The sequence below is a fragment of the Rhineura floridana genome, chromosome 3 (assembly GCF_030035675.1).
Source record: "Rhineura floridana isolate rRhiFlo1 chromosome 3, rRhiFlo1.hap2, whole genome shotgun sequence".
Classification (NCBI taxonomy): Eukaryota; Metazoa; Chordata; class Lepidosauria; order Squamata; family Rhineuridae; genus Rhineura; species Rhineura floridana.
The window spans coordinates 128363061-128385032 of record NC_084482.1 but is presented as its reverse complement, the minus strand read 5'-3'; the positions used below and the strand labels follow the sequence as shown (position 1 = coordinate 128385032).

At 41.9% G+C, this 21972-nt stretch overlaps 1 protein-coding gene and 1 pseudogene across 2 annotated transcripts in view; both read left to right on the top strand.

Moving 5' to 3' along the window:
• Positions 1 to 21972, top strand: part of CACNA2D2 (calcium voltage-gated channel auxiliary subunit alpha2delta 2) — a 1044533-nt gene that overhangs the window by 337056 nt on the left and 685505 nt on the right. The window lies entirely within an intron of this gene.
• On the top strand, positions 18487 to 18605 carry LOC133382536 (5S ribosomal RNA; annotated as a pseudogene).

Below are 21972 nucleotides of genomic sequence, written 5' to 3'. Positions count from 1 at the left end.
TTTTCTCCCAGGCATTTTAGCATGTGTTTTTAAATTGCTTTTTAAAAATGTGTTTTTAAATTTGTATATTTCTTTTTAATGTTTTTAATTGTTGTAAACCTCCCAGAGAGCTTCGGCTATGGGGCAGTATACAAATGCAATAAATAAACAAATAAATAAATAACTGTATAGACTCAATTTTACTTTTGCTACTGCCTACAATTCTGCCTTTCCCAACCTTTGGATCTCCAGATGTTGTTGGACTACAACTCCTATAAGCCCCAGCCAGCATGGCCAATGGTCAGGAATGATGGGAATTGTAGTCCAACAATACAGTGACCTAAAGGCTGGTTTGCATTTAGACAGTAGGCACCTTCTGTTTTGACTTTTAAACGCCTGCTGAAAACTTTTCCATGTCACCAGACTTATGCAGGCAATTAAGAAGATATTTTCTGCGGTAGTTAGTTAATCATTTCTGATTTAAAATTTTATATTGTATTATCTTGTGTTTATTTACGGTGTAAACCACTTTGATTTTCTTATGAATAGCAATATATAAATATTTTTATTAATAAATAAATAATGTTAAGTACATTTTGCAAATTGTTAAATTCTTTACAAATAAACACATGGAAATAGAAATGGACTGCCTTCAAGTTGATTCAGACTTGTGACGATCCTATGAATAGGGTTTTCATGGTAAGCGGTATTCAGAGGGGGTTTACCATTGCCTTCCTCTGAGGCTGAGAGGCAGTGACTGGCCCAAGATCACCCAGTGAGCTTCATGGCTGTGTGGGGATTCTAATCCTGGTCTCCCAGGTCATAGTCCAACACTCTAACCACTATGCCACATTGGCTCTCTAAATAAACATAATAATAAAATAAATTATAGAATATAATATAGTAGGGGAAATATTTTGAAAAATAACATTTCAGATAAAAATAAGATATAATATGGGAGCAGTGGTGTAGTCATCGAACATCTCAGGGGGTCTTAAACCCATTACTTTTTTGGGAGCAGGGTCCCAGCAGCAGGGTCCCTATTTGTCCAGCATCCCATGAGCCAATCAGCATGAAAGGAGAATGTGTTAGCTACTGAGACGAGTCTTCTAACATGCTTCCTTGTCCTTTCCTGCTGATTGGAGCCAATCAGAGTGAAAGGAGGTGAGTCACCCACTGAGAAGGCTCTTCTCAGTAGCTAACATTCTCTTTCGTGCTTATTAGCTCCTAGGGACGTCTGTTGTTGTGGGAGAAGGCATTAACAAGGATCTAATTCTCAACTCAGGAGCAAAAAAAAGAGGAGGGGCGTGGCTGTGACTATCACTAAAAGACCCTGAATTTGCCACTACACTATTGTATCGCAGCTAGAATGGCAATGCACAGATGTCACACTTTGTACTGACTTGCACAATGAGGCAACCAGCTCAATATGGAGAAAAGCTGCAGATGATATCCACTGGAGTAACTGGATGAATCAAATGCAGGATGAGTTTGTTAGGCAAGGAGATGGAAAAAACGTAATGTAATTGAGTTGGTTCAAAGATTTACACTGCAATCCAATACAGTCTACTTGAATTCTGTCTACTCAGAACTGAGCTCCATTGGCAGGGCTGGCGCCAGGCATGACTGGGCCCTTGGGTACCAGCCTGCCCAGGCCCGCAGCACTGGCATACACCACCTACCTCTCCCACTGCTGTGAATGCTGTGTGCACTGTGCATGCATGCCTACCATCAACCAAGATGGCAGCAGAACCTTCCTTAAGGGGCTGATCCCTCCACCGCCATCTTGGTTGATGGCACTCATGCCCACTTTGCATATACACATGACGGCCATTAACCAGGATGATGGCAGGGGCATCAGCCCCTTAGTGAAGCCTCATTCACCATCTTTGTTGATCGTGCACAGCATTCACCGCAACAGGAGAGGTAGGTGGGGCATGCAGATGGGCTTTGCGGGCCTGTGTAGTTGTATGGGGGACACCTGGGAGCCCCCTCTCTGAGATCTGCAGCAGAGTCAGGACCCGATGCTACCACAAATTGCAGAATGGGAGAGCTACCCTCTCACCCTAAGGAGGGGCCTTCTGGGCTGCAGGGGCCCTTGGCCAGGGCTTCACCTGGCCACCCTCTGGCGCCGGCCCTGTCCATTGGGTTCAATGGGACTTACTCCCAGGCATGTATGAGTGCAGCCTTTGTGCAGCCTTACTGAAAGTAAGATTCTGCAAACTTGCTGCTTTTTGTTTTTTTTTCTTAAAGAAGGTCAAATTTACATTCAACAAACTCATATTATATCATAGAGACTGTAATGTGAGTAGGAACTCAAGTGAATTAGAAATAGTTGTATGGGGGAATCAGTTGGGGGTGGGACCAGCAGGAAAATGAAAGAAGAGCTCACTGTCTGGGTTACAGCATTACAGCTCTTGTTTCTGCTGTAACATGCTGTTAAGTAAAGTTTGTTCCTTCTAACCAGTATTTGTAGTTCATTTCAAATCTTGTAAATATTACATGGTGTCAGAAGACTACCTAAAAACATAAGGCAGTGTAAAATGGACCAGCTGAAGCCTCCAGGATAGTTGGTGTTTGAAGGAAATGCAGCAAAGAACTGGAGAAGAAGATGGAAGCAAGGGTTTGAATTGTACTGCATTGCAAGTGGAGCAGATAAGAAAGATGAGAGACTCCAGTCAGCATTATTTCTGCATGTGGCAGGTGAAGAAGCAAGAGAGGTATTTAATACTTTCCAGTTTGATGATGATGCAAATAACAATAAAATTCAAGTTTTGATGAATAAATTTGAAGTATATTGTGTGCCCAGAAGAAATGTTACTTATGAAAAGCACAGGTTCTTCACTACATTACAGAGTGAAGGAGAAAGTATAGACCAATATGTGACTGATTTGAAGCTAAGTTTATCCCAAATTTGGCAACAGTAACAACCCCTTTAAGACAGCTTTTGGCCCAAGATGTTGAATTTTGCTGGATGTGAGTTCATGAAACAGCATTCACACAGTTGAAAGAACTATTAACAAAAGCTCCTGTTTTGAAATATTATAATGTGAAATAATCTGTAACTCTGTCAGTGGACGCTAGTTCTACAGGCTTAGGTACTGTACTGTTGCAAAGAGGTGCACCTGTTGCATATGCTTCTAAAGCAATTATTGCGGCCCAACAGAACTATGCTCAAATAGAAAAGGAAATGTTGGCAATAGTGTTTGGATGCACAAAATTCCATCAATTTCTCTATGGCAAAAAAGTGACTGTGGAAACAGACCACGAACTATTGGAGGCAATTTTCAGAAAACCTTTGCATAATGCACCTCCGAGAATCCAAATATGGCAGTTAACACTGCAGAAATATCAATTACAAGTACTATAGACCAGGCAAAGAATTAATAATTGCTGATACCCTGTCCAGGGCATATCTTGAACAGAGTGAAGGAATAAGTTCTGAAGAAGCTGAGGTTGCTGTTAACCTCATGTTATCTTATTTACCAATCTCCGAATCAAAACTGAAAGAATTTCAGGTGGCTACTGAAGATGATAGCATTTGGCAAATCCTGAAAAATGCCATTTTGCAGGGGTGGCCAGATAGAAGAGTAGAAGTTCCAGAGTGTATACGTGTTTATTGGAATTACAGAGAGGAATTAAGTGTTCATGATGGACTCATTTTTAAAAGTGACAGAATCGTAGTACCACAAGATTTGAGGAAAGAGATATTGAATATTATACATGAGAGTCATCTGGGTGGTGAATTATGTAAAAAGAGGGTACGAGAAGCTGTATATTGGCCAGGTATGTGTGCCCAAATTGAAGAATTGGTACTGTCATGTACCACATGTCACACCTTCAGAAATAAAAACCAAAAAGAACCAATGTTACCTCATGAAATTCCAAGAAGACCTTGGCAGAAGCTAGGAATAGACTTGTTTGAATTTCAAAGAAAGGACTATCTACTTTTGGTTGATTATTGTTCAAAATATGTGGAAATATGTTTGCTTGAGGGCACTACAAGTAGGTCAGTAATTTTACACTGCAAATCTATATTTGCAAGACATGGTATACCTGAAGAGGTTGTCAGTGATAATGGCCCTCAGTTTTGCTCTACAGACTTTAAAATGTTTGCCAAAGATTGGGACTTTGTTCACACAACATCCAGTCCACTATTTCCTCAATCAAATGGAATGGCAGAAAGAGCAATCCAAACAGTAAAGAGGATTCTTAAGAATTCGAGTCTGAATAACACAGATCCTTATCTTAGTTTATTGGAATCCATACAAAGGCAACCACAGTAATCCCATGGTGCACTTGTCAAAATTCCTGGCTGGCCCTATTTGATTAAAGTACTGTGTATTAAAGATGTGAAGGCCTGGTTCAAAACAAAACAAAAATATATTTTTTAAAAAAAAAGAATCTCCCCCATCAAACCCTTTTTTTGTTTTTAAATGGGGGGAACCAAAAAAAAATGGGGGGAGGGCTTCTCTACATCTCTACTGTGTATAGAGTGGCAGGGTTTTTGAACTGGGTGCTCTGGCTACTAGAATCAGGTCCCAGAGCATGAACTGAGGGCATGTGATACAGCCATTTTGCAGATGATAAGCAGGTCTTGGATCTTGTCAGTGCTTGTTGGGCATTTCCAGGGAGGTTCATGTACCCTGTGTTGAGTTCCATGATGGAAGAAAGCTGGGATATAAAATGTAGTTAAATTAATAAGACAAATTAATTTGCATCATGATGGCAGCTTGCCAGAAGAGGAAGCTGTTGGCCTGCTCTCCGTTGTGCTTAGGCACAGTCACTGCAGATGGCCAGAAGGGGGACCAGGTATTGGAAGCAGCCAGTAGAGTTGTTTCTAGCACTATTAAGCCCCTGACTCTAGCCTGACTCAGGCTGAGGAACATGTCTTTTGGGATAAAGATCAAGCTATCATCAAACTGCTCTTACTCACTTCCCTGCTTACTTATTTTCCTGTATCTCACCCCTCTGCTCACCAGCTTTTCAGTGAATGTGTGGAGGGGAGAGTGGGGTCACCCTTAGTGACCCTGCTAATACAAGCATATGCTCTATTCATATCTTCAGCTGAATGCATGGAGTCCAGGAGTAGGAACAAAGATGTGATCACATTCCTCTCTTTCACTTAACTTGTGAAAAGGCCTAATGCAGGGGTGGTGATAATGTGGTCCCTCAAGATGTTGCTGGACTACAACTCCCAGCTTTCCTGACTATTGGCCATTATGGCTTTTCAAAGGCATTGAAAGGCAGCAGGGTGATCAGTTTGAAGGTAGTGTGTAATGTGGAAGAGTGTGTAAAAACCCTGATAATGGTAGTTGCATGGAGCTGTGGGCTGATCTAATGAAAGTTCAAACCAGAAATTGTTCTGAAAGGTGTGTCTGCTTTTGTTAAGAACATATCTTTTTTGTCTGTTTATAGGATAGATTGTGAACTGTTTTTGATGTGTGTTTATTGAAAAACATATTAGCTAATTAAAATCTTAATCTCTGTTCTGACATGCAGAAAATATGCACTGTTTTCGTGGAGCATCTCAGCACATTATTAATAATTAAACTAGTCATACCAATCCTCACATGTTCAACTTCATCTCTCTTGTTTTGTGGCATACACACTTTAGTTCATCTATCAGAAATGCAACTTTTAAGATGCCCTTCTGAACCACTGAATATGTTATGCTATTTTGTCAAATCCTGAAAAGATATCAAATACACGTAGAGAGATGGACAGTTATGAACAAAAGACTTCAGTTAAATCAGCTATTGCTGCAACAGTCAAAACACTGTAATGTTGCTCAAGCTTCTTTTAGTGATGTTGGTATTTCATAGTGGACAGCATCCTTGCAGGAGGTCAATCTTTATTTCTGTTTATGATTGACTATTTATCTGACAATCTCTTTCAGAGCTTTTGGATGCTATAAAATGGCCTGAGAGTTGGTCAATTAAATTTTGTTATTTTGCTAAGAATTGTATGACTTGAACAATATGAAGCAGTATTAAAATGTCCTGTATCTGACCCATTATGGAGATCTGCCGTTTTTAAATGTCACTTTGTTACTACAGACGCATTGACTAATCTTGTTGAGCCAACACACTTCTCACATTCAAATCCAGTCCTGGGTAATTCTTAAGTTTTTACTTGAACATAAGAAGACCAAAGGCCCATCTAGACCAGCATCGTGAAATGCCTGTGAAAGTACAGAAACAGGACATGGCAATAGTCCTCTCCTCACTTTATGAATACCAGCAGCTGGTATTCATTGATTTGATTTGATTTGATTTGACTTGATTTTAATATTTCTACCCCGCCTTCTGGCCAAAAGGCCCTCAAGGCGGCTTACAAAAGAGCTCCCATATAAAAATACACCAACAAAACAATAATATATCAATAAAACATCAATAATATTACTCTTTATTATTATTATTACTCTTTATTTTTACCCCGCCCTTTTTCCAAAACTGGAACTCAGGGCGGCTTACAAATAAAAACTACACATAGGTAAAAAACATACAAAAATATACAATTAAAATAGAATTAAACTATTTGTAACATTAAAACCATGAAACATACACTTAAAATACTAAGACAATTTAAAACATTAAGAACAGGACCATAGAACAATACAACAGACCTTAGGAGGCCCTATCTTAAACATCTTCTAGTCCAAAAGCCTGTCGGAATAAAAAAGTCTTTGCCTGCCGATGGAAGGATAGCAAGAAAGGGGCCATTCGTGCTTCCCTAGGAAGAGAGTTCCAGAACCTGGGGGCAGCCACCGAGAAGGCCCTATCTCTTGTCCCCACCAATTGTGCTTGCGAAGGTGTTGGGACTGAGAGAATACATAAATAAAACAATAAACAATAAAAACAATACAATTGGTAATACATTTCAAAGTTAACACAAACTACCTCCCCCCTCACTTTGGCAAAATAGGTATTATAGGCATTGGGCTACTTTGCAAGGCTATTCATAGTATATTCATATTCATAGTATACCTCCTCCAATACCGAAGGCAGTATATAGCCGTTGTGGCTAATGGCCATCTGATAGCCTTATCCTCTGTGAATTTGTCTAATCCCCTTTTAAATCTCTCCAAGTTGGTGGCCATCACTACATCTTGAAGTAGCACATTCAATAGGTTAATTATGCACTGTGTAAAGAAGTACTTTCTTTTGTCTGTGCTGAGATTTCTGACATTCAGCTTTCTTGGATGACTCCAGTTTTATTATTATATGAGAGGGAGAAAAAACTTCCGTCCACTTTCACTCCCACACCCTAAATAATTTTATACATTTCTACCTTAGGCTGTTTGTCCAGTTAGGCTGTTTGAAGAGCATGCCAGATGATAATATTGACAACTGAATTCCTGAACAGTTAATATTTGGGGGTGAGAAAAGAGATACATATGAAGAGCTTCATATGGACTGAAGCAGGGGTAGGGAACCACTGCCTCATAGACTTATACTGGCTCACAAAGCATGCCCATCTAGCCTGCTGATGCTCTGCCCCTTGCCCTGATCCTAATGGGAAAGGGAAGGGAAGGCAGTTCCATCAGAAGCTGCCACCTCAAAGTGCTTGGAGTTCCTTGAAGTGGCAACTCCAAAAAGCTAAGGTCATCACATTCTTCCTACACCCCTACCCTGCTTGTAAAACTGACAACTTGCAAAAAGGCCAATAGACTTTTCTGTCCAATGTAGGGAATTGGACTAGATGGCCTTTGAGATACCTTCTATCTTCACAATTCTGTTATCTATAATATTCTCTATATCTCCTTGTTTTACTGTGTATGAAAGCCACACTCACACTTAATATGTTTGCCTTTACACCCCCAGTGGGAGAGATGAAGTAAATCCTTTCTCCACTTTTTATAGCCAGGCACATAAAGGGCAGCAAGATTACAAGAAAGATTTTTCAAAGGTTGAAAGGGCATGTATGGTCCCATAGCTCCAGTGAATTTTCATGAAAATCAGATGCCCAAGGACCTTTTGTAGTTTCAAAATATCTACCTCTGATTGAATTGAAAGGTCACACATTAAGGCTATGGCAAAACAGAAATTAATCAAGGCATCCTAGACTTCCTTCACACTAGGTTTTAAAAGTACTTTTAAATTGTAGTATTTAACTATTTAAAGCAGTGTTTACATGATGAATGCTTTTGGGAGGCTTGTGATATGGCTGCAGAGGGTACCTTATCGTGCCCATTTAGAATGGCATTGATAATTTTGCTCCCTGCCATTAAAAAAAGGTATAATGGGGGGAGGGATTAAACAAAAAGAGGGGTAACTAAAATAATCAGAGTGATCGCTAAATCATGGATAGGGAACCTGTGGCTCTCCAGATGTTGTTGGACTACAGCTCCTATAATTCCTGCCCATTGGCTATGATGATAGCAGTTAGAGTCCAGCAACATCTGGAGGGCAACTTGAGCTAAATCTTCCTCAGGGAAAAAGCTTAATAATTGGGACTTTTAGAATAGGAAACCCACTTGGACTCCCCTCTCTTCATCTCTACGGTAACTTTTTGTTATCTAGTATACAAAATGGAGTGTGTCACCCCAGTCGAAGCTCTGCTCACGGCCAGAGTTCAATTCCAACGGAAGGAGGAAGTTGAATCTCCGGTAAAAGGGGTCGAGGTCCACTCAGCCTTCCATCCATCCGTGGTCGGTAAAATGAGTACCCGGCATATGCTGGGGGGTAAAGAAAGGCCGGGGATGGAACTGGCAATCCCACCCCATATATACAGTCTGCCTAGTAAACGTTGCAAGACATCACCCTAAGAGTCGGAAACGACTTGCACTATAAGTGCGGGGACACCTTTACCTTTTTTTTTTACAAACACATTATTTTTATTTTATTTATTTTTTACATTTCTACCCAACTTTCTTCCAAGGAGCTCACTGTACATAGTTCCTCCCTTCCTTTTTATCCTTGCAACAACCCTGAACCCTGTGAGATAGGTTAGGTTGTGGGATCATGACTGGCCCAAGGTCACCCAGTGGGCTTTACGGCTGAGTAGGGATTGGAACCCTGGACTCCCAGGTCCTATTCCAACACTCTAACTACTATACCACACTATGATGAGTGGTGTGGGTGGAAAACATTGCACATGTGCATGAGTGCACACATATACACACCTGATGATATCATTGTCAATGAGGCATCTAGTATTAGGGGTAGGAGTTGATGCTAACTATTAATTTATATGGAAGCAAGGGGCCGAGCAATCCAATTCATAGGAAGCCAGTGGAAGGGGTGCCAGCAGAGGAGGACCTGGTGGGAAAGTCCACAGCATCCATTTGCCACTCGGGAGCCTCTGGGCTGGCTGAACATGGGCTCGGCTATGAGTTGCACAAAGGGACCGGAAAGTAAAAGTCAGTTTTCATGAATGTCCCTACTGGGGAGTAAGCACTTTCCATAGACTTTCATTGTAATTGTTTTCTTACACTGACCTTTTTCTTGGTGTAACATTGGCATGGATTGGGACCCACAGGAGGGCTCTGAATGGGACTTGGATGTTGCTTAAGTCCTCCCCCCAGCCCCTTTTCCAACATGCCCCAGAACTCCCCTTTTTCGGGCCTTAAGCTGGCTTCTGCTGGCACCCCTTCTGCTGGGCTGGGCTTCCCCAGCAGACTCTTGGCTGAGCCAGCAGGGTCTTGACTCTGCTGCAGCTGAGCTGGGGTAAAGGGTTTCTGGCAGAGCCGGGACCCTGCCAGCTCAGCCAGGGGTCCACCATATCCATCTCTCCTCAGCCCAGCAGAAATACAAGTTGGATTGGTCCCTAAGTGGATGTAATCAGTGAGGTGGAGACTACAGGAGGGAGATGACTAACTGTTCCTCCACAGAAAAAGCAATACCTTTGTATAGAAAACTAGCATGTTAGGGAAAAGGCTAGGCTGAAACCCTTTCTCCTGGCATTTAGTTCTCCATGCAGAGGAAATACTTTGTGTGGAGGAACATTCAATCATGTTTACTCTCTTGTGTGAAACTAGCATGGAGTGGGAAAACTGTAAGAATTAATTTTTATTTGTCAAGCCGCTTTAAGTCATTTGTGACACACGGTACGGTTGCAAAGCCAACATGTTTGGCTCAGCAACACCTTTCCCTTCTAGCCAGACATCTCCCTACTGTTAGATTATTTTGTTGGCTATTGTGTAATGTTGAAACTCCCTTGTAGGCATGTGTGTACTATTTTTGTCTATTTCTGTTGCAGGTACTAAACAAATTTCATTTTTTTTTAAAAAAAACCCTAAAATATTTCCCTCGTCTAATCTGTTTCAGAAGCAGTTGGGGGAATACCTACTACTTCATGAGACTGGAGATTTTTAAAATAGTCTTACACTGTTGCTGCTGGTTTATGTGTCTACACAGGAGGGTATTCTGTTTCAACTGTAAACAAATTTTGATATAAAACCAATGCTTGCTAAAGTGACAGGTTTATCCTTCTGAGGCACTTTCATTTTGCAGGTTTGAGTCAATGTGTCAGGTAGTTCCTTGGATCGTAACATGGATGAGTATTCATGGCGATGTTCTCCTGTTGACATTTTTAATCTTTCATCTTTTCCAGTTAGTGCTTTTCCCTGATCGCATTGCCAGGCAGAGGATTAAGTTTTCCTCTTTACTTTCTCATTTTATATGCACTGCCACATGGCTTAACAATTTGCAGGGGGGTTGTGGATAATTTGTTCCCTTTATGTCAAGCAGACTCTGTGTCACTCTGTTGCAGACAGCTTTGCAGTGGAAAATAGTCAAATGGACAGAATGGTTAGTGGCACAGAGTATATACATAATCTATCTCTGTGTATATCTTTCTTTTTTATACATACATAATACATACCTTCTCTGTGTGTGTGTGTGTGTGTGTGTAAAAAGGACCATTCAGTTATGTTTCTCATCATTCAGTTATGTTTCATGTCTCATTTTTATTGGCAGTGATAAGTAAATGCCTCATATATGCCTCCACTGAATCATCATGGTGATACTCTTTAACATTAACTGTGAGATCCTGTATTGTACATGTTCTTATAATATTGGTGACCCAGCACCTCAGGTAATATGAATGGTGTACCTATTATGCAAGTCACAATGCTAACAGTTTTATTTCTGTCTTGAATTTTTGAGACATTATAATGGATTTAATCAATGGATTGATTATTTAATTAGTTATACTCAGGATCCTAATGTGTGTTCAACATGCTAAAAATCCAAGTGACAGATTCTGAAGGTCAAGTTCAGCATGCCACTATGGATGAGTCTCCCATAATGAATATGCCCATGAGCGATTGACTTTTGCACATATTTTTCATTACGTTTTCAGATATCAAATGGAATTGTTTGCAAACACCCCAGTTTTTTGTGATAGCATAAGACTATCATAATGTATAAGTATGTAGTTAGCGATGCCAGGTCTCCGGCAAATGGCCGGAGACTCCGGCCCCGCCCTTGGTTTTCTCACCTCCAGCCAGAATTGCCCCCATGTTGTTTAATCTCCGGCTTTTGTGGACTGCCAGGAGCCAGACATGCAGATGCCAATTTTCCCCTTGCTTCTTCTATCTGCTTTGCCTCCTCTCTCTCTCCTTTGCATGCAAACATGCACACAGCAGGGAAAGGACTCCATTTGCCTTCCCAAACACTACCTCGCATTGTCATTGGCTGCCCCTGAGACCCAATAAGAGCCAAGCCCAGGCTTCCTCCGTGGTGTGGAGCATAGTGAGGGAGGAAATTGGAGCAAGTAGGAGGTGAGTTGGCTGGCTGGCAAATGCCCCGGCTTTGAGGGTTTTAGGGAGCTCTAGCTGCTCTAGAACTGATGAGCAGCTGTGGCCGGGGAGCAGCGGCATTCCAAGTGCAGGCAATAAGAGGATGACACATCGGGCACTGCCTCTTTTCCAGCTCACCCAGGATAGCGTCCCATCTCCCCCCCTGCATTTAGAGGCATCCTCTCTCCCTGTCCTTGACTTCCCTCCCCTTTCTCCCCTCCCCCTTTGATTTCTTTGTCTGTTTATTTATTTATTTTTATTTTGTGTGAGAAACATTGGTATTTCTCTCCCTCCTCCTTCTCTACCCCCCCTTCTGCTTCTTTCCCTCACTGATCCCAGGGCTCCCTCACCTCTTCTCTTGCATGCTTGGGAGCCTTTTTCTCCCAAGCACCAGCAGCCTGTAGCAGACTCACTCTCTGCTTGGGGTGGAGATATGTGGGCTGGTGAAACCAGAAATTGCTCTCCATCCCTCTTTCTTTCTTTCTTTCTTTCTTTCTTTCTTTCTTTCTTTCTTTCTTTCTTTCTTTCTTTCTTTCTTTCTTTCTTTCTTTCTTTCTTTCTTTCTTTCTTTCTTTTTGTCTCTGTAAGTGTTCATTTACTCAGAAAAACCTGCTGCAGCCTTGTGCCCCCTTTGGGAACCCTTCTATGATAGTTACTTCCAAGAAAGCATGTTCTTCCTCCAGGATGAAGACTGCAATCCTAAACACACTTGGGTGGGAGAAAGCCCACTGAATTTCGTGAGGATTGCTTTGGAGTAACTAGGCTTGGGATGGGCTTTAGAGTCTTTTCCTCTAAAACAAATTGGGTCAACCAGAAAAAAGACTTCATCTTATTTTTCTGTTCTAAACATCTCAGGGCAGAGACCCGTCTTTTTTGCTTGCCATACACTGCCTTAATTATTATTTATAATAATCTGCAATCGATAGGGGCATTATCAGGGGAAGTTGAGCCCTGGGTCTTTTCTGCTAGACCCAGATCTGCTACTCCCCACTTTTTAAAAACACATGTTTATTTTTTACTTTGCTCATAGGGCAGCAAACTGCAGAGCCAGTGAGATCCCAGGCTGCATACACACCATACATTTAAAGTGTGCGGTTTCCCACAAAGAATTATGGGAAATGTAGTTTACCACTCACAGCTAAAATTTCAAGCACCTTTAACAAACAACAGTTCCCAGGATTCTTTGGGGAAGGAGAAACATGCTTTAAATATATTGTGTGTACACACACTATTTTAATTTGCCCAGAAGCACAGTATACATTTATGCAGATTGTTGCCCAGAGTCTTTCAAGAACCTAGCAACCAGGGGTGTAGTCGTCCAGGGTCTCGGGGAGTCTTAGATGCCTTACTTTTTTGGGAGCAGGGTCTCAGCAGAATCCCTGTGTTTCCAGCATTCTATGAGCCAATCAACATGACAGGGGAGTGTGTTAGCCACTTAGAAGAGTCTTCTAACATGCATCCTTGTCCTTTCCTGCTGATTGGAGCGAATCAGAGTAAAAGGAGGTAAGTCACTGAGCAGACTCTTCTCAGTAGCTAATACACTCCCCTTTCATGCCTATAGGCTCTGTTGTGGAAGAATGCATTAGCAAGGATCTCATTCTCAACCCAGCAGCAGAAGGGGGAAAGGTGGGAGGGGTGTGGCTGTGACTATCATGAAGGGACCCTGCACTCCTGAATTTGCCACTGCATTACTGCTAGCAACACCCTTGGCCATTATACAGCAGATGCAAGTAACAGTCTCCCAGCCCTTTTGGCTAAAGGGTGGGGTATAAATGCCTTAAATAAATAAACACAAAAAGCAGCTACTCAGAGGAAAGCTTCAGCAGAGGATTAAGGGTTGTTTTCACCGCTGCCATCCAATATAATCATCCCTCACTTCTTGCTACAAACCAATACATGTCTACTCAGAAGTAAGCTCCATTGGGTTCAATGGGACTTACTCCCAGGTAAGTGTGTATTGGATTGTAGCTTAGTTACAAGCTTTGAACTAGCTTCAGCTATTTAATTGTTTACGCATGATCAGGTGCGTAGGTGTATAAATTCCTTTAAAATTTTGTGGTTTTGGCTCTGGTAAGTTTACCACTGTCAGCCTTATGTTCTTTAATTTCTTTTTTTTTTTAAGAGGGGGCTTCCCCCCCCTTTTTTAGGCCTTCTGTATGGTTCTGAATTGCAACTCCCCAGGACCAGAAGCATAACTGGAAGTCCTATGGTTCCCTATGCCTGGTGTATTCCTTCCATGTGTTAATTTTTATTTTTTTATTTTAGTACTGGGGCCCTACTTGTTAGCTTCCAGGGGAAACTAAGACAGCTCACAGCAAGAATTAATGCACATCCAACTCACATTTAAAGTGCATGACTTCCCTCAAAGAATCCTTGGAAGTGTAATCTCCCCCTTGCAGTTAGAGTTCCCGCCACCCATGACAAACTACAGCATCCATCTGTGCTCCCATCTAACATCTCTGCAACACTAGGCTCCTTTCTTCCTATAATGGTTTGGCCTGAGGGCACGTAAACCCTTCTTGCCAGAAGCAAGTAAGCTAGATTAAATGTTCCCTAAAGGTGTTAAACTATGACTTGGCAGACCAGGGTTTGAATCCTCACACAGCCATGAAGCTCACTGGGTGACTTTGGGCTAGTCACTGCCTCTCAGACTCAGAGGAAGGCAATAGTAAACCACCTCTGAATACTGCTTACCATGAAAACCCTATTCGGGATCAACAAAGGCAGTCCATTTCCATTTTGCATCCATGATCCCTAAGCTTGTGAGAAGGAATGACCTTGTCACTTCAGCTGGACCTGGGAACACTCTCTTTTAGGTAAGATTTCTATTTTAATTTCCAATCAGAGAATTTTTTTTTGAATGGTATGCTCCAAGCAACTGTGGTTGATACTTAATGTATCATGCTTAATGACATAATTAGGGCCGCCCCGTGACGTCACTAGGGCCCGCCCCCGTTTTCTCAGGTTTTTGGATGGTTCTGACCTGGCAACCCTATATGTAGTAGCAGTGGTTGTAGTGGTAACCACAAAATAACCCCAAGTTGCTGAATTTTATTGGCTTTGAATGGTATTCAGCTTTCTGAATTGTAATAGCATCCTTCTCTCTCGTATTGTTGCAGCTTCTTCGTGGCAGTGAGTGCGTCTTGGGTATCAAATGTTGTTATTCTAGCCCGCTGCACAGACAATGTCAGATGTTTGTTTGGCTGGGCTCCACAGGCTCCCTTGTTTGTATCAGGTCATATTTTTTTCATCTCGCTTTTCGTTTCTCTTTTTGTGGGCAACCATTGTCTGAGACTCCTTGTTGTCCTGATGAATCCAGTCTCTTCTGATTGGCGTGCTATTCATCCAGCACCCCCTGTGGTAACTATGAGGGCCCATGTAATTGCTTTCGATTGCCTTTTCTCTCCAGCAGGTTGGGGAGTGGGTGTAATTTTTTTCAAACACAGCCCCCCACATTCACCTTTTGTTGATTTGATTTCCAGTGAGCACTGGAGCATCAGTCCATTTAGGCTGCTTTTTTGCCTCTTGCCTCTCCTCTCTTCTTCTGCTGTTTATACCTTTGAAAGTTTATCTGTTCTGGTTTCTTCCCTGAGTCCACAATGGCAAAGATAATTAGCAACGACAGGAAGGTCACTATACAAAAAGAACAAAAGGGAGGAAACCTGCCCATACCTCCTGTATGCTGGACCCCTACCACCTGCTTGTTATCTCTGTCCATTGCAATCTCGTCAGGGCACTGGGGACAACACTGAGCCTTCCTTGAGGCTGCTGCCAATTACCTTTCTCAAGGGGGTCCTGATTCTTTAAGGTCCTTTATTTAGTTAGTTATTCTTTTTTGTTTTATTTATATGTTTCTCCCTGCTGATCTTTGAGCAGATCATTTTTGGCAGATGTGATGGGTTTGTGTGAAATTCTTGGGACAGGTTGGTGCCAACAATTGGGAAGAATTTAATTCCCCCCCCCACGGTACATTCTTCCTTCAGAGCCCATTCCTACTCCAGCAGTGCCTGGCAGCCACAGAAACAGTTCTGTTTAAAAAACTAAGAATAACTATGGGATTCTCTTTTAACATGGTGGAATTGCACCACAGAGTGCAATTTATCACCAGGGTTTGATCCATTTGCTCACTTGTTTTGGGAATTGGAGATGTTTCCTGTGGCTAATCCTGATAAATTGACAATAAATTGACAATTCTCCCCTCCCCTCAGATGTTTTAATCCCTCAAAGCCTAGAAACAGTTCTTCTTGTTGTTGTTATGTGCCTCCAAGTTGATCAGAACTTATGGCGACCCTATGAATCAGCATAGCATCTGTCGTGAACCACCCTGTTCACATCTTGTAAGTTCAGGTCTTTGGCTTCCTTTATGGAATCAATCCATCTCTCGTTTGGCCTTCCTCTTTTTCTACTCCCTTCTGTTTTTCCCAGCATTATTGTCTTTTCTAGTTAATTATGTCTTCTTATTATGTGTCCAAAGTATGATAACCTCAGTTTCATCATTTTAGCTTCTAGTGATAGTTCTGGTTTAATTTGTTCTAACACCCAATTATTTGTCTTTTTCGCAGTCCATGGTATCCGCAAAGCTCTCCTCCAACACCACATTTCAAATGAGTTGATTTTTCTCTTATCTGCTTTTTTCACTGTCCAACATTCACATCCTTACATAGAGTTCGGGAATACCATGGTCTGAATGATCCTGACTTTGGTGTTCAGTGATACATCTTTGCATTTGAAGACCTTTTCTAGTTCTGTCATAGCTGCCCTCCCCAGTCCTAGCCTTCTTCTGATTTCTTGACTATTGTCTCCATCTTGGTTAATGACTGTGCTGAGGTATTGATAGAGGTACTGATTGAGAAAGAGTTCTAGTTATACTATAAAACAAAAGTGTAAATGTTTTGCTGTGTTGAATCCAGAGGACTTGAAAACATCAGGGCTAGCACTACGGAGGGAGTTGACTCCACATGAGAGCATTCCAGAGCACAAGTATCATAATGTATAAGTATGTAGTAGCAGTAGTTGTAGTGGTAACCACAATTGTATCCCAGACTTTCTCTAAAAAGTTCAGGGCAGCATACAAGGGTTTTACATATTTCATCCTCACAGCAACCCGGTGAGGTGGATTAAGAAGAAAGATCTGGCCCAAGATCATAACTTTAAGTTTATCCTGCATAGACTGTTGATGTGTGTACACAAGATACCAAAGAACAAGGGGCATTGTGTGTGTGTGTATGTATGTAACTGCATGTAGACATAACTTTACTTATTTTCTACATTGTAACACAAAGTGTTCTAGTTTTGCTTTACATTACTGTCCTAACACATACACTTCGTCTGTTTTTCTGGAAAATACATCCAGGGAATACAGTGGAAGCATTATGTCAGACTGCTGTTACCAGCTTATAAACTCATTTGACTCCTGACATCTACTCTCCGGCATTGAGCCCAGTGCCACAACATGTTATTGATGAACTCCTGTAGGGCAACAGGGGTCTTTGGATGAGGATTGGATGGGTAAAGCAAAGCAGCATCCTTTTCAAAAGGAGAAGCGGGGGCTGCTGTGTCTTCCAATCCATTCTGTTGGGCTGCTCTGACTAAAGCTGTTCCTCGCCCTTCTTCAGCCTTGCTGAGCTGCAATAATTTCTTAGTGTTTCTCTCAATGTCTGTATTCTTGCTCAGAATCTATGTCTAATCTGAAAAATAAGTTACTATATATTTTATTAAACCAGCAGGTGCTTTTCTTTTAGCAACAAAACAAGTGAGTTGGGGGGAATGGTTTGTTTTCTTTTAACCATCAGTTGTCCCCCAATCCTGCCTTTGTAAAAACTTCCAGGAATCATGCAGTCTCGAGGAATGCTTCTGTTGTGGATTTGCCAATGTAAGTTTATTAGGGTTGATAAACACAGTTGTTTGAAATATATAGCTGGGTGATATCTGAATGTGTTTTTGTTGCTGTTGTGGGCAGCCATTGTGACAGCTTTCCAGCCGTGAGCTCAGCTGAGCTTCACCATAAGTGCCAGAAGCTATTTACCCAATTCCTGTGCACTGCTGCAGCCAGTTCTGTAATTCTAGTGTTTCTAGTCAGAAATATCTCACACTAAGGCTGAAATTTTTAGTTCTCAAATCTGCTACACGTTGCCTCCTGTAGTGGGGAAATTACAGTTTTAACAGATTCTTTACCCCCAGTATTCTGAGACAGATCCATAGCCTTATGTTCCAATTCAAGTGAGGGCAAATATTTCCAGCAGACAAAAGGGTTTTGTATTGTGGAAAGTGAAACTCACAATAGTGGAAACAGGTGGGTGACAACATCCAAAAGCTGAAGCTTTGGAATAATTACAAAAATGTATTTTAGAACTGATATTCTAATGTCCACTTTAGGAGGACAAAATGTCAGCTATGAACTTGAAAAGCAGAAAGGAAGTGACACTGGATTAGTGACACTGAGTGTTCAGGAGGGAGTTGCTCACTGGATTTGAAGTTTCTTTGTCTATAATATGTAAGAGGAATATGAAGAAGTTACCTGCTATTATTATACATCTATCCAGCATCGCATAGCAGAAGGAGGCAGGATGGGCCATGATGTCGCTATAGTCTCAAATCTACATGTAATGTAGTATGTCTACAGTACAAGGTCAAAATATTGACCTTAAGTTTGCAATGCTACATTTTGTGCATACTGGGGAAATGTAAATATAGCTAATGCCAACTATGGTAGGCATTATATTGTGTCTTGTCAGTATTTGAAGGCTAGTAAGCTTGCTGATGCCTACGGCCATACTATCCTGAACACGCCCAATCTTGTCTGATCTCAGAAGCTAAGCAGAGTGAGGTCTGGTTAGTACTTGGATGGGAGACCGCCTGGGAATACTGGGCGCCATAGGCTTAGAGGAAGGCAATGGTAAACCACCTCTGAATACCTCTTTCCATTAAAACCTTATGAATATATCAAAAAAAGATTCATAGGGTCGCCATAAGTCATAATCAACTTGAAGATATATAACAGCAGCAAGCTTGCTGATAGGTGTTAATGATATACTCCTGAACCAACTCTGGCTTGCACTTATAAGAGCAGTTCTAGAGTGGAAAGGAGGGATTTCTTCCCTTTCTCTTTCTTCAGCCTCTGGTTATTGTGTAAGCCCTCCTTGGGTATTACAGGTCATATGGCTCTCTGCCCTGCATTTTTTTGCTTGTTGTGAGAAAACTAATTTCAGGTCATGATGGAACCTGGTGATGCTGCCAAGCAACAAATAGCAGCAGACAGCCAACCAGAGACCTGTCAGTCTGTGCTCTCAAAAGTGCTGAAATACCTCCTGAACATCAGGGTTGCCACCTGTCCCAAGCCTCAAAGAACGGGAAAAATGTTAATAGCTCTTTCCCCGTGTCATGCAGTATGAGCTTGTAGAAATAGCAGTCTTATTTGTTTATTTATTCAATTTATTAGTTACCCAGCCACTCTGAGCGATGTACAAAGCAAAAACATATAAAACATCAGAACATCAAAGGGCTAAACAGTAAAAACTAAACAATAAGGTAGAGGCAACTGAGTTTCAATAATAGGGCTTCTTGCCTGCATAGTCCGAAAGGTGTAATTTCAGATGGAAGCTCCTGGTGTAAGTCTTCCCACCCTGGCATAGAAACCAGTGTGGGTGATCGTCCGTTTGCAAGATCAAAAGCGGCATCTCCTCTTGATCTTAATGTCCAGCAGCTCCAACAGGGAGAAGGGCAGGATAAACAGGCCCCTCAAAGTCGAAACTAACAGGGAAGTTCTTCTCAAAGAAGCCGAGGCGAAGGAGCCAGGGAGTAAGCGCAGCCGATATCAAGGCAAAGTGGACAAAGGCCAGATGGTAGGACGGCGGCAGCTGCAGGGGTGCTTCCAGGCCCTCAGAAGCTGCAGAAAGATCATCACAACAAAGCGGCGTCTCCTGAGGACAGGCCGCAGCACCAGGCCCACCGAAAGGCCGCAGCCCATCTCCAGCTCCAGCCCGGCTTGGCGCTCTCCACCGCGAGAGGCGGTGGCGGCAGCCTGGCATAGGTGGAGTATCAAGTCGCGTTCCTGGGTCATACTGACAGCTGGCATCCAGGTCCAGGTGAAATACAAGGGAGGAAGCATAGAAAGAAGGGAGGGAGGCTCCCCCGTATTTCCCATGCATTACCGTGTGTTGTATCCTCCGGCCGAGGGGGAATTACCCCATAAAAGCCATTGGTGGTGGGGCTCCATCGCCCATAGCTGTTGCCTCTACTGCCATCTTAGATTAGAATCACTTCTGGCATTGCTGTTTCTCTGAGTGTGGCTGCTCTTGAAAAGCAAATGATTACAGGTAAGGTCAATCTCTTTTTGTCAGAGGATCCAGGACTTAAATTGGGAACTTTGGGGTCTGAGACTCAGGAGTCAAAAGTGTGCTAAAGGAGGATAAAGAGACTGCAGAGAAGATGAATGAATTCTTCTCATGTCTTCACAGTGGAAGATGTAGGGCAGATGCCTGTGCCTGAACTAACTTTTGCAGGAAGGGAGACTGAGGCAGATAGTGGTGACGAGAGATGTTCTAGGCCTTTTAGAAAAACTGACAAATTGCTGGGTCTGGATGGCATCCACCCCAAAGTTCTCAAAGAACTCAAATGGGAAATTGCTGACTGCCTGACAAAAACATGTAACGTGTCCCTCAGATCCACCTTCATATCTTAGAACTGGACAGTGACCAGCGTAATGCCAATCTTTAATAAGGGATCCAGGGGGATCCTGGAAATTACAGGTCTGTTAGCTTAACATCTGTCCCAGGAAAACTAGTGGAAAGTATTGTTATAGATAAAATAATCAAGCATATAGAAGAATGAGCCTTGCTGAAGCAGAACCAGCATGGCTACTGCAAGGGTAAGTCCTGCCTCAGTAATCTATTAGAATACTTTGAGAGTGTTAACAAGCATATATAGATAGAGGTGATCTGGTCGACATAGTGTACTTGGACTTTCAAAAAGCTTTCGACAAGGTGTGTCACCAAAGATGACTGAGTTAGCTTAACAGTCATGGAATAAGAGGAGAGGTCTTTTTGTGGATCCAGAACTGGCTAGGAAACAGGAAGCAGAGAGTAGGAGTAAATGGGCAGTTCTTCCAATGGAGGGATGTAGAAAGTGGAATCCCCCAAGAATTGATATTAGGACCTTTGCTTTTTAGCTTGTTCATTAACTATTTAGAGTTTGGGTGAGAAGTGAGTTGGCCAAGTTTGCTGATGATACCAAATTGTTCAAACAAAAAAGGATTGCAAAGAGTTCCAAAAGGACCTCTCCAAACCGAGTGAATGAGTGGTAACATGGCAAATGCAATACAATGTAAACAAGTGTAAAGTGATTCATGTCAGGGCAAAAAAAACCCAAACAAATTTAATTTCACATATATGCTCATGGGTGCTCATGGGGTCTGAACTGGTGACTGACCAGGAATGAGACCTTGGAGTCATAGCGAATATATTGAAGTTTTCTTAATATATTGAAGTTTTCTCCCATGAGGAACTGAACTGGATTGCTTCAGCTTCTTTAATAATGTGGGCTGGGCAATGATCTTTGTTAAGCAGCATACTGTCCAAATATGCATGCTAATGAATTATTTCACATTAATGGTTATCCTCCCCAAGTTCTTTCTCTTGTTCTCTGTTCCTCCTGAAATGAAATCTCTAGAGCTTAAATATACACATCATGAAGTCTGCCCTTAATTAAACTGAATATGCCGTTTGGTACTTCAGTGTGTTATAATGGATATAAATGACCAGAATCCAGGCTGTTTTAAATTAATAACTTCTATATAGTAAGTACTGTCACTTGTCTACTAGAGGCAGTTACAGCATGTTGCAAGGCTTTCAGAGTCAACCATTCAGAGCATCAGTGAGGGGAAAATCCATTTTCCTTCTACCTTAGGCCCTGTTCACACATTACATTCAACAAATGTACAGTCTGTGTACCCGGGTACACAAGTAGTTGGGCTGTACACTCGTACAGTTATTCACATGTAACATTAAATGGGTGTGCAGTCTATGCTCCTGGACACATAAGTTATTCATATGTAACATTCAACGAGTATACAGTCTCCATTATATACACATTTGCTGCCAGGAGAAGAAAATGGCTTCAATGACACATATTAAATGTGCCAATGAAGCAATTCCCTTTTACTGGCAACAGAGCAAGGTGTACAGTGTCTGTTATACTTCCTGAAACTGTTTCCTGTCAAGGCTTTCATTCAAAAGAAAGAGTTTTGGCAG